Source organism: Oncorhynchus kisutch, linkage group LG13 (assembly GCF_002021735.2).
Source record: "Oncorhynchus kisutch isolate 150728-3 linkage group LG13, Okis_V2, whole genome shotgun sequence".
Lineage (NCBI taxonomy): Eukaryota > Metazoa > Chordata > Actinopteri > Salmoniformes > Salmonidae > Oncorhynchus > Oncorhynchus kisutch.
Window position 1 is genome coordinate 6,822,714 of NC_034186.2, and position 16,883 is coordinate 6,839,596.

General features: G+C 49.3%; 1 protein-coding gene across 1 annotated transcript in view; it reads left to right on the forward strand.

Moving 5' to 3' along the window:
- Positions 1-16,883, forward strand: part of atf6 (activating transcription factor 6) — a 151,555-nt gene that overhangs the window by 59,802 nt on the left and 74,870 nt on the right. The window lies entirely within an intron of this gene.

The following is a 16,883-nucleotide window of genomic DNA, read 5'->3' on the forward strand; positions in this document are numbered from 1 at the left end:
CTCTCTAATTGTTTTGTATTTTTTAAACATTTTGTCAGGAAATGCAGCTCCGTCTGTGGTGCAGTGGTTACACAGCCTTTCCTCTACAGGGAGCCAGGTTTTCCTGTGTCTACCCTTCTCAATGGCAAGGCTGTGCTCACTGAGCCTGTACTTTGTCACGGTTTTTCAAAGGTTTTGATCAGTAACCATGGTCAAATAGTTAGCCACGGTGTACTGTCCATTTAGGGCCAGATAGCACTGCATTTTGCTTTGTGTTTGTGCATGTGTTTCCCAATAAGCAGTGTAGTTTTGTTTTGACTGTGTTGTAATTTGGTTTATTCTGATTGATTGGATGTTCTGGTCCTGAGGCTTCAATGTGTTAGTAGAACAGGTTTGTGAAATCAGCCCCAGGACCAGCTGGATGAGGGAACTCTTTTTTTCTTTGCTCAGTGCTTGGCATTGCAGGGCTTGGTAATGATATGAGAGGGGGTCACTGTATTTAAGTTTTGGAAACATCTAAATGGCTCTTTTTTTAAGTTTTTATTATTAGTGGATATTGGCCTAAATCTGCCCTGCATTGTTTGTAGATTTCCTCTGGACATAGGATAGGATAATCTTACAGAACTCTGCATGCAGGGTTTCAATTGGGTGTTTGTCTCATTTGGTGAAAACTTGTTTTGCAAGTGGACCCCACACCTCGCTGGAATAAAGTGCAATTGGTTCTATGACACATTCAATTCGTTTTTGCCAAATTTGAATAGGTATTTCAATTGGAATTGTTTTTTTAATGGTGCAGAATGCCCTGCGTGTTTTCTGTCTCAGTTCATTCACTGCATCATTAAGGTGTCCAGTTGAGCTTATTTTTAAACCTAAGTAATTGTAGTGTATTTTGTACCAATTGAAAACTTTGGTCTAATTCCCTGAGATCTGGATCTTCCCTCCAAAATCATTATTTTAGTATTTTTGGGGTTTACTGCTCTAGCAGGTCCAGGTTCTGATGTAGGCCATGTGCTGTGGGTGAGGAGTAGGCATTTAATCTCTGAATTGTGGAGACTAACACCAGGGGCTGAGGATTTTTCTAGAATAGTGGTCAATTCGTTGACGTAAATATTGAAGAGTGCAGGGCTCAGATTGCAACCCTGGCGAAAACCCCACCCTTGGTTAAAGAATTATGTTATTTTCTTGCCAATTTTAATCCTGCACGTATTGCCAGTATACATTGATTTAATTATGTCATATGTTTTACCCCCTACACCACTTTCAATGACTTTGTAGAACAGTCCAAATATAATCAAATGCTTTTTGGAAGTCGATAAAGCAAGTGTATATTTTGGTGGACATGTTTATCTATCAGGGTGTGTAGGGTCGGCAGTGTAGCCTAGTGGTTAGAGCATTGGACTAGTAACCGAAAGGTTGCAAGTTCAAATCCCCGAGCTGACAAGGTACAAAATCTGTCGTTCTGCCCTTGAACAGGCAGTTAACCCACTGTTCCTAGGCCGTCATTGAAAATAAGAATTTGTTCTTAACTGACTTGCCTGGTTAAATAAAGGTAATCAAGACATTGTGCTTATTAGGGAAGTTTAGAAGTTTTGCATTTATAATATTATAGAAAACCTTCCCCAGGTTACTGTTCACACAAATGCCTCTGTAATTGTTAAGGTCAAATTTGTCTCCGTTCTTAAAGATTGGGGTTAATGAGTCCTTGATTCCAGATGTCAGGGAAATAACCTACACTCAGGATCAAATTTAACAGTTTTAATATAGCCAATTGAAATTTTGCACTAGTGAGTTTGAGCATCTCATTTGGAATGCCATCAGGTCCGCAGGCTTTTTTAAATTTGAGGGCCTGAAGTTTCTTATAGAGCTCCTGGTCAGTAATAGTTTCGTTTCTTATAGAGCTCCAGGTCAGTAATAGTTTAGTGTCTTATAGAGCTCCTGGTCAGTAATAGTTTAGTTTCTTATAGAGCTCCAGGTCAGTAATAGTTTAGTTTCTTATAGAGCTCCAGGTCAGTAATAGTTTAGTGTCTTATAGAGCTCCTGGTCAGTAATAGTTTAGTGTCTTATAGAGCTCCTGGTCAGTAATAGTTTAGTGTCTTATAGAGCTCCTGGTCAGTAATAGTTTAGTGTCTTATAGAGCTCCTGGTCAGTAATAGTTTAGTGTCTTATAGAGCTCCTGGTCAGTAATAGTTTAGTGTCTTATAGAGCTCCTGGTCAGTAATAGTTTAGTGTCTTATAGAGCTCCTGGTCAGTAATAGTTTAGTGTCTTATAGAGCTCCTGGTCAGTAATAGTTTAGTGTCTTATAGAGCTCCTGGTCAGTAATAGTTTAGTGTCTTATAGAGCTCCTGGTCAGTAATAGTTTAGTGTCTTATAGAGCTCCTGGTCAGTAATAGTTTAGTGTCTTATAGAGCTCCTGGTCAGTAATAGTTTAGTTTCTTATAGACCTCCTGGTCAGTAATAGTTTAGTTTCTTATAGAGCTCCAGGTCAGTAATAGTTTAGTGTCTTATAGAGCTCCTGGTCAGTAATAGTTTAGTGTCTTATAGAGCTCCTGGTCAGTAATAGTTTAGTGTCTTATAGAGCTCCTGGTCAGTAATAGTTTAGTGTCTTATAGAGCTCCTGGTCAGTAATAGTTTAGTGTCTTATAGAGCTCCTGGTCAGTAATAGTTTAGTGTCTCATAGAGCTCCTGGTCAGTAATAGTTTAGTGTCTCATAGAGCTCCTGGTCAGTAATAGTTTAGTGTCTCATAGAGCTCCTGGTCAGTAATAGTTTAGTGTCTCATAGAGCTCCTGGTCAGTAATAGTTTAGTGTCTTATAGAGCTCCTGGTCAGTAACTGGGGAGTCCAATGGATTTTGATTGTCCTTTATAGCTTTTTCTAATCCATTCAACTTCTCATGAACTTGCCGTTGCTCTGCATTTGTGTCAATTTGAACGGTGCAGTAGAGTGTTTTTAAAATGGGTTGTCCATATGTCACCATTTTGTAATACAGTAACTACTAACTAAAGTTAAGAGAGAAACAGGATAACAACTAAAAAATGTTTTTGTATATATTCACATTCATTGAACAACTAACTTTTAGTACAATAGGTGTGTGTGTGTGTGTGTGTGTGTGTGTGTGTGTGTGTGTGTGTGTGTGTGTGTGTGTGTGTGTGTGTGTGTGTGTGTGTGTGTGTTTAGTGCAGATGTATTGGTGTAGCTGTTTAATCTCACTCAATCTTACAGAGTTCTCTTGTCCTCAGTGTTATAATAGTAGAAAACACAAGGTGCCATTTTGAAATTTGGTTGTGCATCAGCAGTTTTTCAACAATTTAGCCTTAGGGCCCCCAAAAAGACTTGGGCTGTCTTTGACTGCATTTGTACTCAGACCTGCGAGCCAATGTGTGTCCTTCATGATGAGTTTACGATTCTTTTGTGGTCCCCACCTCCATCAAAGTTGCCCATCCTTGCTCTGGGGGAATAATCTAGACTGCCCTCTCTGTTATGCTATCTGTTATGCCAGTCCAGTCGACTGAAGGATTGCTGTTGACATTAACATGGAACGTATTTCAGCAGCTGTTGTTTTTATGAATGGTAATGGTTAACCTCAGCTGTTTCAGAGCTGTGTTTGCACAGTCCGAGTGGAGACGAGGACTGGGAGTGTCTGGTAGTTAAATAATCGTGATGGAGTCTGGAGAGGAGGAGTCTGGAGAGAGAGAGCATTGACCAGGAATGCCGCCGAGCTACAAGAGGCCAAAACAAACCAGCCACTTAGCCCGTTTTTACAAACCTGACAGAGTCAATAACGTTACAATACAGAAATGAAAGGGGATGGGTTTCATTGTGAGAAAAGCATCAAAACCAGGTTTTTGGAGCTGAAATAAACCAGAATCTCAGGATAAATAGTCCATCCATGGTTCCAGAGAATGAACCCGTATTTAGACGTATCTAATGTCTAAAATCAAAAGGATTTGAACTCTGTCAGATATGTTTATACGCTGAAAAGCAGTGGTAAATGGTTTAGCTATGTCTGTTGTGTTAGGCCTGGTGTGCTGCCTTTAAACCGACTTTTTGCATGACTCAGCCGCATTGGCTCACACAAAGCAGTTGGGGTGTGTGTGTGTTTTGACCCATCGCAGCTGTTTTGACTGTATCGTTGTGGTTTGGCCACAGCACAGTGGTTAGAGTGATCAGTAAACCGCGTGGCCTACTTCAGGCAGGTGTTTGAGTGTGTTTACGTCAGTGTCATTCCTCAGTGCCAGTCTGTTTTGAGCTGTGAGCGTGTTTGTGTGTACAGTGCATTCGGAAAGTATTCAGACTCCTTGACTTTTTCCACATTTTGTTACATTAGAGCCTTATTCTAAAATGGATTACATTTAGTTTTTTCCCCCTCATCAATCTACACGCAATACCCCATAATGACATTGCAATACCCCATAATGACATTGCAATACCCCATAATGACATTGCAATACCCCATAATGACATTGCAATACCCCATAATGACATTGCAATACCCCATAATGACATTGCAATACCCCATAATGACATTGCAATACCCCATAATGACATCGCAATACCCCATAATGACATCGCAATACCCCATAATGACATCGCAATACCACATAATGACATCACAATACCACATAATGACATCACAATACCCCATAATGACAAAGCAAAAAAAGTTCATCAATCTACACGCAATACCCCATAATGACATTGCAATACCCCATAATGACATCTCAATACCCCATAATGACATTGCAATACCCCATAATGACATCTCAATACCCCATAATGACATTGCAATACCCCATAATGACATCGCAATACCCCATAATGACATCACAATACCACATAATGACATCACAATACCACTTAATGACATCACAATACCCCATAATGACATCACAATACCCCATAATGACATCACAATACCCCATAATGACATCACAATACCACTTAATGACATCACAATACCACTTAATGACATCACAATACCCCATAATGACATCACAATACCCCATAATGACAAAGCAAAAAAAGTTTTTGGGACATTTTTGCACATGTATAAAAAATAAAAAAAAGATATCACATTTACATACACTACTGTTCAAAAGTTTGGGGTCACTTAGAAATGTCCTTGTTTTTTAAAGAAAAGCTATTTTTTGTCCATTAAAATAACCTCAAATAGATCAGAAATGCAGTGTAGATAATGTTGTAAATGACTATTGTAGCTGGGTTTTTTTTAATGGAACACCTACATAGGCGTACAGAGGCCCATTATCAGCAACCATCACTCCTGTGTTCCAATGGCACGTTGTGTTAGCTAATCCAAGTTTATCATTTTAAAAAGGCTAATTGATCAGAAAACCCAGAAAACCCTTTCGCAATCATCTAAGCACAGCTGAAAACTGTTTAAAGAAGCAATACAACTGTCCTTCTTTAGACTAGTTGAGTATCTGGAGCATCAGCATTTGTGTGCTCGATAACAGGCTCAAATTGGCCAGAAACAAAGTACTTTCTTCTGAAACTCATCAGTCTATTCTTGTTCTGAGAAATGAAGGCTATTCCATGCGAGAAATTGCCAATAAACTGAAGAACTCGTACAACGCTGTGTACTACTCCCTTCACAGAACAGCGCAAACTGGCTCTAACCAGAATAGAAAGAGGAGTGGGAAAACCCGGTGCACCACTGAGCAAGATGATACGTACATTAGTGTCTAGTTTGAGGAACAGACACCTCACAAGACCTTAACTTGCATCTTCATTAAATAGTACCCGCAAAACACCAGTCTCAACGTCAACAGTGAAGAGGCGACTCCAGCATCCCGGAGTTGCCTCTTCACTGTTGACGTTGAGGCTGGTGGCCTTCTAGCTCTGTCAGGTTGGATGGGGTGCGTTGCTGCACAGCTATTTCCAGGTCTCTCCAGAGATGTTCGGTCGGGTTCAAGTCCGGTCTCTGGCTGGGCCACTCAAGGATATTCGGAGACTTGTCCCGAAGCCACTCCTGCATTATCTTGGCTGTGTGCTCGGGGTCATTGTCCTGTTGGAAGTTGAACTTTCACCCCCGTCTGAGGTCCTGAGCGCTCTGGAGCAGGTTTTCATCAAGGATCTCTCTGTACTTTGCTCCATTAATCTTTACCTCGATCCTGACTAGTCTCCCAGTCCCTGCCGCTGAAAAACATCCTCACAGCATGATGCTGCCACCATGCTTCACTGTAGGGATGTTGGCAGGTTTCCTCCAGACATGACGCTTGGCATTCAGGCCAAAGAGTTTAGTCTGGGTTTCATCAGACCAGACAATCTTGTTTCTCATGGTCTGAGAGTCCTTTAGGTGCCTTTTGGCATACTCCAAGTGAGCTGTCATGTGCCTTTTTACTGGGGAGTGGCTTTCGTCTGGCCACTGTACCATAAAGGCCTGATTGGTGGAGTGCTGCAGAGATGGTTGTCCTTCTGGAAGGTTCTCCCATCTCCACAGAGGAACTTTGAACGTCTGTCAGAGTCACCATTGGGTTCTTGGTCACCTCCCTGACCAAGGCTCTTCTCCCCCGATTGCTCAGTTTGGCCGGGCGACCAGCTCTAGGAAGAGTCTTGGTGGTTCCAATCTTCTTCCATTTAAGAATGATGGAGGCCACTGTGTTCTTGGGGACCTTCAATGCTGCAGACATTCTTTGGTACCCTTCCAAAGATCTGTGCTTTGACGCAATCCTGTATCGGAGCTCTACGGACAATTCCTTCGACATCATGGCTTGGTTTTTGCTCTGTCAACTGTGGGACCTTATATAGACAGGTGTGAGCCTTTCCAAATCATGTCCAATCAATTGAATTTACCACAGGTGGTCTCCAATCAAGTTGTAGAAACATCTCAAGGATGATCAATGGAAACAGGACGCACCGGAGCTCAATTTCGAGTCTCATAGCAAAGGATCTGAATTGTAATGTAAATAAGGTACTTCTGTTTTTATTTTTAATACATTTGCAAACATTTCTAAAAACCTGTTTTTGCTTTGTCATTATGGGGTACTGTGATGTCATTATGGGGTACTGTGATGTCATTATGGGGTTTTGTTTGTAGATTGATGAGGAATAAAAAAATATATTCCATTTTAGAATAAGGCTGTAAAGTAACAAAATGTGTAAAAGGTGAAGGGGTCTGAATACTTTCCGAATGCACTGTTCGTAATTATGAGGGTGTGAAAAGCTTGCTAAATTTTGGGACAGGTGTCGAAATAGAGTGGCAAAGCTGAAAAACTGAGCTATTTGTCAAATAATATGCTCAGATTTCCTTCGAAATTTTCTGCTAAGTTCTGGGCTATAAATTATTACACTACAGGCCTCGGGGAAGCCCCCAACACAGGTGAACGGAAAGAACAGTCCTGAACAACACCGGGGTGGTCAGCTGATCAAGGAACAGGCTCTGTGGTGCTGCTGTTTATTTCCCCCTGATTAGTCTCGTGTGCCAAACCTCAAAACATGAGTCTTACGAATCGAGAATTCAAGATAATGTGCTGGGAGCGGCTGGTGTTGAGGTTCAGGCTACCAACTGAAGGCAGTTGGAATCTATCAGTGAAAAGTTACCAGGCCTGCCAGTGGTACTCAACCCAACTCCTCCCTTACCGGTTCTGTTGATGTGGCGATTGAACCAGAGCCCACCCCGTGTCCTGGTAACCTCTGTCTCCCGGCGTTCCCAGGCTCTGGTGGTGGCACGGATCCCAGATCTGGGCCTGGAGGACAGAGCGGGAGAGTTTCTCAGGAGACAGAATACAAACTGTTACGGAGCTGTCATCTCTCCTCCTCGTCTGCTCTCCGGATCCAAATAACTTAATCAACCAGCTGGTCCATTAGATCCAGTGTCTTACAGGCTTACTGCTGCTGGGGAGAGGGGTGCAGTCAGGTTCCTGGGAGGGGATGTGTTTAGCTGTCATTCACACACATGGGGGAAGTGTTTGGGTTAGGATGATTGAGTGTTGATTAAATCCTCGGGATAAGAGGTGATGTTCAGGATGATAAGGTTTAAAAGTTTTTGACTGGGACAAATTACATTTTATTTCTAGTGTGTGTATGAGGCTTAACTCTAACCTCTGATATTAGTCCCTCCAGCTGTCTCTTCAATATGCCGTTCTGGTTCCTTTGGCGCCTGGTTCTCAGACAGAGCCATCTCTCAGATAGGCTAAAGTGTTGAAAGCTTATATACTCTTCGAAAGAGTATATACACTGGCTATACCAAACATTATATACACTGGCTATACCAAACATTATATACACTGGCTATACCAAACATTATATACACTGGCTATACCAAACATTATATACACTGGCTATACCAAACATTATATACACTGGCTATACCAGGAACATCTTCCTAATATTGAGTTGCTCCGCCCCCCCCCCCCCTCTTTTGCCCTCAGAGCAGCCCCCATGCCCTCAGAGCAGCCCCCAAGCCCTCAGAGCAGCCCCCATGTCCTCAGAGCAGCCCCCATGCCCTCAGAGCAGCCCCCATGTCCTCAGAGCAGCCCCCATGCCCTCAGAGCAGCCCCCATGCCCTCAGAACAGCCCCCATGTCCTCAGAGCAGCCCCATGTCCTCAGAGCAGCCCCCATGCCCTCAGAGCAGCCCCCATGCCCTCAGAGCAGCCCCCATGCCATCAGAGCAGCCCCCATGCCCTCAGAGCAGCCCCCATGCCCTCAGAGCAGCCCCCATGCCCTCAGAGCAGCCACCATGCCCTCAGAGCAGCCACCATGCCCTCAGAGCAGCCACCATGCCCTCAGAGCAGCCCCCATGCCCTCAGAGCAGCCCCCATGCCCTCAGAACAGCCCTCAGAGCAGCCCACATGCCCTCAGAGCAGCCCCCATGCCCTCAGAGCAGCCCCCATGCCCTCAGAGCAGCCCCCATGCCCTCAGAGCAGCCCCCATGCCCTCAGAGCAGCCCCCACAGAGCAGCCCCCATGCCCTCAGAGCAGCCCCCATGCCCTCAGAGCAGCCACCGTGCCCTCAGAGCAGCCACCGTGCCCTCAGAGCAGCCACCGTGCCCTCAGAGCAGCCCCCATGCCCTCAGAACAGCCCTCAGAGCAGCCCCCATGCCCTCAGAGCAGCCCCCATGCCCTCAGAGCAGCCCCCATGCCCTCAGAGCAGCCCCCATGCCCTCAGAGCAGCCCCCACAGAGCAGCCCCCATGCCCTCAGAGCAGCCCCCACAGAGCAGCCCCCATGCCCTCAGAGCAGCCCCCATGCCCTCAGAGCAGCCACCGTGCCCTCGGAGCAGCCACCATGCCCTCGGAGCAGCCCCCATGCCCTCAGAGCAGCCCTCATGCCCTCAGAGCAGCCCCCATGCCCTCAGAGCAGCTCCCATGCCCTCAGAACAGCCCTCAGAGCAGCCCTCAGAGCAGCCCCCATGCCCTCAGAGCAGCCCCCATGCCCTCAGAACAGCTCCCATGCCCTCAGAACAGCCCTCAGAGCAGCCCTCAGAGCAGCCCCCATGCCCTCAGAGCAGCCCCCATGCCCTCAGAGCAGCCCTCAGAGCAGCCCCCATGACCTCAGAACAGCCCTCAGAGCAGCTCCCATGCCCTCAGAACAGCCCTCAGAGCAGCCCTCAGAACAGCCCCCACCCTCAGAGCAGCTCCCATGCCCTCAGAACAGCCCTCAGAGCAGCACCCATGCCCTCAGAGCAGCCCCCATGCCCTCAGAGCAGCTCCCATGCCCTCAGAGCAGCCCCCATGCCCTCAGAGCAGCCCCCATGCCCTCAGAGCAGCCCCCTATGCCCTCAGAGCAGCCCCCTATGCCCTCAGAGCAGCCCCCCATGCCCTCAGAGCAGCCCCCCATGCCCTCAGAGCAGCCCCCATGCCCTCAGAGCAGCCCCCCATGCCCTCAGAGCAGCCCTGTTCATAGGCCCTTGAATATTTTGTCATTCCCACAACCCATGTCTCAATTGTCTTGAGACTTAAAAATCCTTCTTTTAACATGTTTCCCCCCCTTCATCTACACTAATTTGAAGTGGATTTAACAAGTGACCTCAATAAGGGATCATAGCTTTCACCTGGTCAGTCTGTCATGGACAGAGCAGGTGTTCTTGATGTTTAGTGTACTCAGTGTATATGCCTTCTTCCCCATTCTGTGCATGTATGAACCTGTGTTTGTGTTTATGATGACAACTCATTCTTCATGGAATGACACAGTCTATAAACACATCCATCGTGTATAGAGCAGTGCAGGATGATCACATCCGCCATTCTGTCTCCTTTAGCCTGACCCCCCGACCTGACCCTCCGAGTCAGAAAGTTTGATCCTGCAGTTGTCTGCGTACTCTGGAGTCTTAGGGGTGACTTAAAGCCATGCTGTGTTGCCGGGGGAACCGTTTACGATGTCACATGTCTTAGATGTCGGTTTATTATTTTCTGCTGCAGCGAGCGGTAGCCATCAGCGAGCGGTAGCCATCAGCGAGCGGTAGCCATCAGCGAGCGGTAGCCATCAGCGAGCGGTAGCCATCAGCGAGCGGTAGCCCATCAGCGAGCGGTAGCCATCAGCGAGCGGTAGCCATCAGCGAGCGGTAGCCATCAGCGAGCGGTAGCCATCAGCGAGCGGTAGCCATCAGCGAGCGGTAGCCATCAGCGAGCGGTAGCCATCAGCGAGCGGTAGCCATCAGCGAGCGTAGCCATCAGCGAGCGGTAGCCATCAGCGAGCGGTAGCCATCAGCGAGCGGTAGCCATCAGCGAGCGTAGCCATCAGCGAGCGGTAAGCCATCAGCGAGCGGTAGCCATCAGCGAGCGGTAGCCATCAGCGAGCGGTAGCCATCAGCGAGCGGTAGCCATCAGCGAGCGGTAGCCATCAGCGAGCGGTAGCCATCAGCGAGCGGTAGCCATCAGCGAGCGGTAGCCATCAGCGAGCGGTAGCCATCAGCGAGCGGTAGCCATCAGCGAGCGGTAGCCATCAGCGAGCGGTAGCCATCAGCGAGCGGTAGCATCAAAGGCTAAATAATTATCCCAGGAAATGAAGTAGAGCAAGGCTAGCTTTTATGTTAACCCCACCTTCTTTCCATTCACTCTCTCTCGCTTTCTGTCGCCACTTTCCCACCCACTCTCTTCTCACACATCCCCCTCTCTTCTCCTATGGTTCTCACTCTTTATTTTAAGGAGCCACATTCCTTAATGATGCTCACGGGTGTTCTGTGCCAGATCTCTCTCTCTCTCTCTCTCTCTCTCTCTCTCTCTCTCTCTGTCTCTGTCTCTGTCTCTGTCTCTGTCTCTCTCTCCCTCTCTGACTATGTGTGTTCATGGGTACGTCATCCTTTTACCACCTGTTTTAAGTCCAACTGATAAATCAGAATATGAATGATGGTCCAGATGATATGAATGATGAAATGCCCTTCTCCTGTTGACACAACCACCCCTGAGAACTAGAACCACCCTCCTGCTGAGTACTAGAACCACCCTCCTGCTGAGTACTAACTGTAATCCACAGACCAACAGGTGCTCAGGGCACTCGCAGACCAACAGGTGCTCAGGGCACTCGCAGACCAACAGGTGCTCAGGGCACTCGCAGACCAACAGGTGCTCAGGGCACTCGCAGACCAACAGGTGCTCAGGGCACTCGCAGACCAACAGGTGCTCAGGGCACTCGCAGACCAACAGGTGCTCAGGGCACTCGCAGCAAGGCTCAGGCACTCGCAGACCAACAGGTGCTCAGGGCACTCGCAGACCAACAGGTGCTCAGGGCACTCGCAGACCAACAGGTGCTCAGGGCACTCGCCAACAGGTGCTCAGGGCACTCGCAGACCAACAGGTGCATCAGGGCACTCGCAGACCAACAGGTGCTCAGGGCACTCGCAGACCAACAGGTGGCTCAGGGCACTCGCAGACCAACAGGTGCTCAGGGCACTCGCAGACCAACAGGTGCTCAGGGCACTCGGCCAGACCAACAGGTGCTCAGGCACTCGCAGACCAACAGGTGCTCAGGGGCACTCGCAGACCAACAGGTGCTCAGGGCACTCGCAGACCAACAGGTGCTCAGGGCACTCGCAGACCAACAGGTGCTCAGGGCACTCGCAGACCAACAGGTGCTCAGGGCACTCGCAGACCAACAGGTGCTCAGGGCACTCGCAGACAACAGGTTGCTCAGGCACGCCCCCCCCCCCCAGGTGCTCAGGGCCTCGCAGACCAACAGGTGCTCAGGGTCCCCCCCCCCCTGGCACCGCAGACCAACAGGTGCTCAGGCACTCGCAGACCAACAGGTGCTCAGGGCCTCGCAGACCAACAGGTGCTCAGGGCACTCGCAGACCAACAGGTGCTCAGGGCACTCGCAGACCAACAGGTGCTCAGGCACTCGCAGACCAACAGGTGCTCAGGGCACTCGCAGACCAACAGGTGCTCAGGGCACTCGCAGACCAACAGGTGCTCAGGGCACTCGCAGACCAACAGGTGGCTCAGGGCACTCGCAGACCAACAGGTGCTCAGGGCACTCGCAGACCAACAGGTGCTCAGGGCACTCGCAGACCAACAGGTGCTCAGGGCACTCGCAGACCAACAGGTGCTCAGGGCACTCGCAGACCAACAGGTGCTCAGGGCACTCGCAGACCAACAGGTGCTCAGGGCACTCGCAGACCAACAGGTGCTCAGGGCACTCGCAGACCAACAGGTGCTCAGGGCACTCGCAGACCAACAGGTGCTCAGGGCACTCGCAGACCAACAGGTGCTCAGGGCACTCGCAGACCAACAGGTGCTCAGGGCACTCGCAGACCAACAGGTGCTCAGGGCACTCGCAGACCAACAGGGGCTCAGGGCACTCGCAGACCAACAGGGGCTCAGGGCACTCGCAGAACCAACAGGTGCTCAGGGCACTCGCAGACCAACAGGTGCTCAGGGCACTCGCAGACCAACAGGTGCTCAGGGCACTCGCAGACCAACAGGTGCTCAGGGCACTCGCAGACCAACAGGTGCTCAGGGCACTCGCAGACCAACAGGTGCTCAGGGCACTCGCAGACCAACAGGTGCTCAGGGCACTCGCAGACCAACAGGTGCTCAGGGCACTCGCAGACCAACAGGTGCTCAGGGCACTCGCAGACCAACAGGTGCTCAGGGCACTCGCAGACCAACAGGTGCTCAGGGCACTCGCAGACCAACAGGTGCTCAGGGCACTCGCAGACCAACAGGTGCTCAGGGCACTCGCAGACCAACAGGTGCTCAGGGCACTCGCAGACCAAACAGGTGCTCAGGGCACTCGCAGACCAACAGGTGCTCAGGGCACTCGCAGACCAACAGGTGCTCAGGGCACTCGCAGACCAACAGGTGCTCAGGGCACTCGCAGACCAACAGGTGCTCAGGGCACTCGCAGACCAACAGGGGCTCAGGGCCACTCGCAGACCAACAGGTGCTCAGGGCACTCGCAGACCAACAGGTGCTCAGGGCACTCGCAGACCAACAGGTGCTCAGGGCACTCGCAGACCAACAGGTGCTCAGGGCACTCGCAGACCAACAGGTGCTCAGGGCACTCGCAGACCAACAGGTGCTCAGGGCACTCGCAGACCAACAGGTGCTCAGGGCACTCGCAGACCAACAGGTGCTCAGGGCACTCGCAGACCAACAGGTGCTCAGGGCACTCGCAGACCAACAGGTGCTCAGGGCACTCGCAGACCAACAGGTGCTCAGGGCACTCGCAGACCAACAGGTGCTCAGGGCACTCGCAGACCAACAGGTGCTCAGGCACTCGCAGACCAACAGGTGCTCAGGGCACTCGCAGACCAACAGGTGCTCAGGGCACTCGCAGACCAACAGGTGCTCAGGGCACTCGCAGACCAACAGGTGCTCAGGGCACTCGCAGACCAACAGGTGCTCAGGGCACTCGCAGACCAACAGGTGCTCAGGGCACTCGCAGACCAACAGGTGCTCAGGGCACTCGCAGACCAACAGGTGCTCAGGGCACTCGCAGACCAACAGGGGCTCAGGGCACTCGCAGACCAACAGGGGCTCAGGGCACTCGCAGACCAACAGGTGCTCAGGGCACTCGCAGACCAACAGGTGCTCAGGGCACTCGCAGACCAACAGGTGCTCAGGGCACTCGCAGACCAACAGGGGCTCAGGGCACTCGCAGACCAACAGGTGCTCTCTTTTTTTCAAATGAATGTCTTGTTTTTTGCCCTTTCATCATGATGTTTACACTTTTTTTCATTTCAATCAGCTGTGATACTGGGATGGAAGTAACCTATAGGTAGAAATGTCAATGAAACAAAGTTACGGGGGGGGGGGGGGGGGGTTTATTTAAAAACACATTTTTTAAATGATCATTTCATTTGTTAGAACTTTAACCCCATAGAGCCGATGTCCATGCCACAGCGGAAATCGTGTTAGTATAATAATAGAAATCCCCATCAATCTGTCTGTTTTTAAATAACTTTATTATCATTTGAGGAAAAAATGCAATAAAATCACCATTTTAGTTTCAGTTATACCATGGCATTGGTGAATAATCGTTTCTGATTGGCTTGAAGGGCATTCTAGAGTATTCATCATTTCCCTATAATGCACGGAATATTAGCACGGTAGAATTCAATGGCTGTAGTTCATTCTTACTGTTCTATTGAGCAGCTTTTGAAAGCAAAAGTTGAATTGAAAACATAATATTAGCAATATTAGCAAGCTAGGACGGATGACTTGGCTAGCTAAACTAGCGCAAGTCTGTTTGGTTACCAGGGCAACTACTGTAGCTATCTAGTAAACGTGCTACTTCAGTGGATGTTGAACACATTTCTACTTGCAAATGAACACATTTGTTGCGGTTAATTATAGCCGTGGTATAAAAGGGATAATCAACTCGGGGCTTTATACGTTCTGTGGAAAATAACTCAGTGGAAGGTCAATTTCACGTCGTGGAACACACCTTCCACGTAGGTCGTTCATTATTTTTCAGAGAACGCATAACCCTCGTTGATTTATCCCTTACATGTCCAAATGTGTAGCCTACAGTTCAGGAATATTTACTTTTGCCCTCATGGCTATATTGTTAAGAAGTAAAGTCATTCCTCCATGATGTTTCCATTGATAAAATGGGCAGGGTAAGGCTATATTGTGGTGGTAAACGAGGAAATTAAATACTTTAATTTGGGGCGGCAGGGTAGCCTAGTGGTTAGAGCGTTGGACTAGTAACCGGAAGGTTGCAAGTTCAAACCCCCGAGCTGACAAGGTACAAATCTGTCGTTCTGCCCCTGAACAGGTAGTTAACCCACTGTTCCTAGGCCGTCATTGAAAATAAGAATTTGTTCTTAACTGACTTGCCTGGGTAAATAAAGGTAAAAAAAAAATTTTTTTATCAGTTTGTACTGAATGATTGTCAAATAGATAAATCACCATAGTCTGCTATAATAGCAGGATTAAATTGTTCCGATGATGATGATACCCACCACAGGGTGAAATGTTCTTGAAAAATGTTGTCAGAAATCAGAACTAAGAGTAAACCCCGACATCCGCTTTAGGGAGAGGTAAACCCCCGACATCCGCTTTAGGGAGAGGTAAACCCCCGACGTCCGCTTTAGGGAGAGGTAAACCCCCGACGTCCGCTTTAGGGAGAGGTAAACCACCGACGTCCGCTTTAGGGAGAGGTAAACCCCCGACGTCCGCTTTAGGGAGAGGTAAACCCCCGACGTCCGCTTTAGGGAGAGGTAAACCCCTGACGTCCGCTTTAGGGAGAGGTAAACCCCCGACGTCCGCTTTAGGGAGAGGGAAATCGGTAGAGTAAACCCCCGACATCCGCTTTAGGGAGAGGGAAACCCCCGACATCCGCTTTAGGAATAGTTAAACCCCCGACGTCTTCTTTAGGGAGAGGTAAACCCCCGACATCCGCTTTAGGGAGAGGTAAACCCCCGACATCCGCTTTAGGGAGAGGTAAACCCCCGACGTCCTCTTTAGGGAGAGGTAAACCCCCGACATCCGCTTTAGGGAGAGGTAAACCCCCGACGTCCGCTTTAGGGAGAGGTAAACCACCGACGTCCGCTTTAGGGAGAGGTAAACCACCGACGTCCGCTTTAGGGAGAGGTTAACCCCCGACGTCCGCTTTAGGGAGAGGTAAACCCCCGACGTCCGCTTTAGGGAGAGGTAAACCCCCGACGTCCGCTTTAGGGAGAGGTAAACCCCCGACGTCCGCTTTAGGGAGAGGGAAATCGGTAGAGTAAACCCCCGACATCCGCTTTAGGGAGAGGGAAACCCCCGACATCCGCTTTAGGAATAGTTAAACCCCCGACGTCTTCTTTAGGGAGAGGTAAACCCCCGACATCCGCTTTAGGGAGAGGTAAACCCCCGACATCCGCTTTAGGGAGAGGTAAACCCCCGACGTCCTCTTTAGGGAGAGGTAAACCCCCGACATCCGCTTTAGGGAGAGGGAAATCGGTAGAGTAAACCCCCGACATCCGCTTTAGGGAGAGGTAAACCCCCACATCCGCTTTAGGGAGAGTTAAACCCCCGACATCCGCTTTAGGGAGAGGTAAACCCCCGACATCCGCTTTAGGGAGAGGTAAACCCCCGACGTCCTCTTTAGGGAGAGGTAAACCCCCTACATCCGCTTTAGGGAGAGGTAAATCGGTGGAGTAAACCCCCGACATCCGCTTTAGGGAGAGGGAAACCCCCGACATCCGCTTTAGGGAGAGGGAAACCCCCGACATCCGCTTTAGGGAGAGGGAAACCCCCGACATCCGCTTTAGGGAGAGGGAAACCCCCGACATCCGCTTTAGGGAGAGGGAAACCCCCGACATCCGCTTTAGGGAGAGGGAAACCCCCGACATCCGCTTTAGGGAGAGGGAAACCCCCGACATCCGCTTTAGGGAGAGGTAAACCCCAGACATCCACTTTAGGGAGAGGGAAACCCCCGACATCCGCTTTAGGGCTTTAGGGAGAGGTAAACCCCTGACGTCCTCTTTAGGGAGAGGGAAACCCCCGACATCCTCTTTAGGG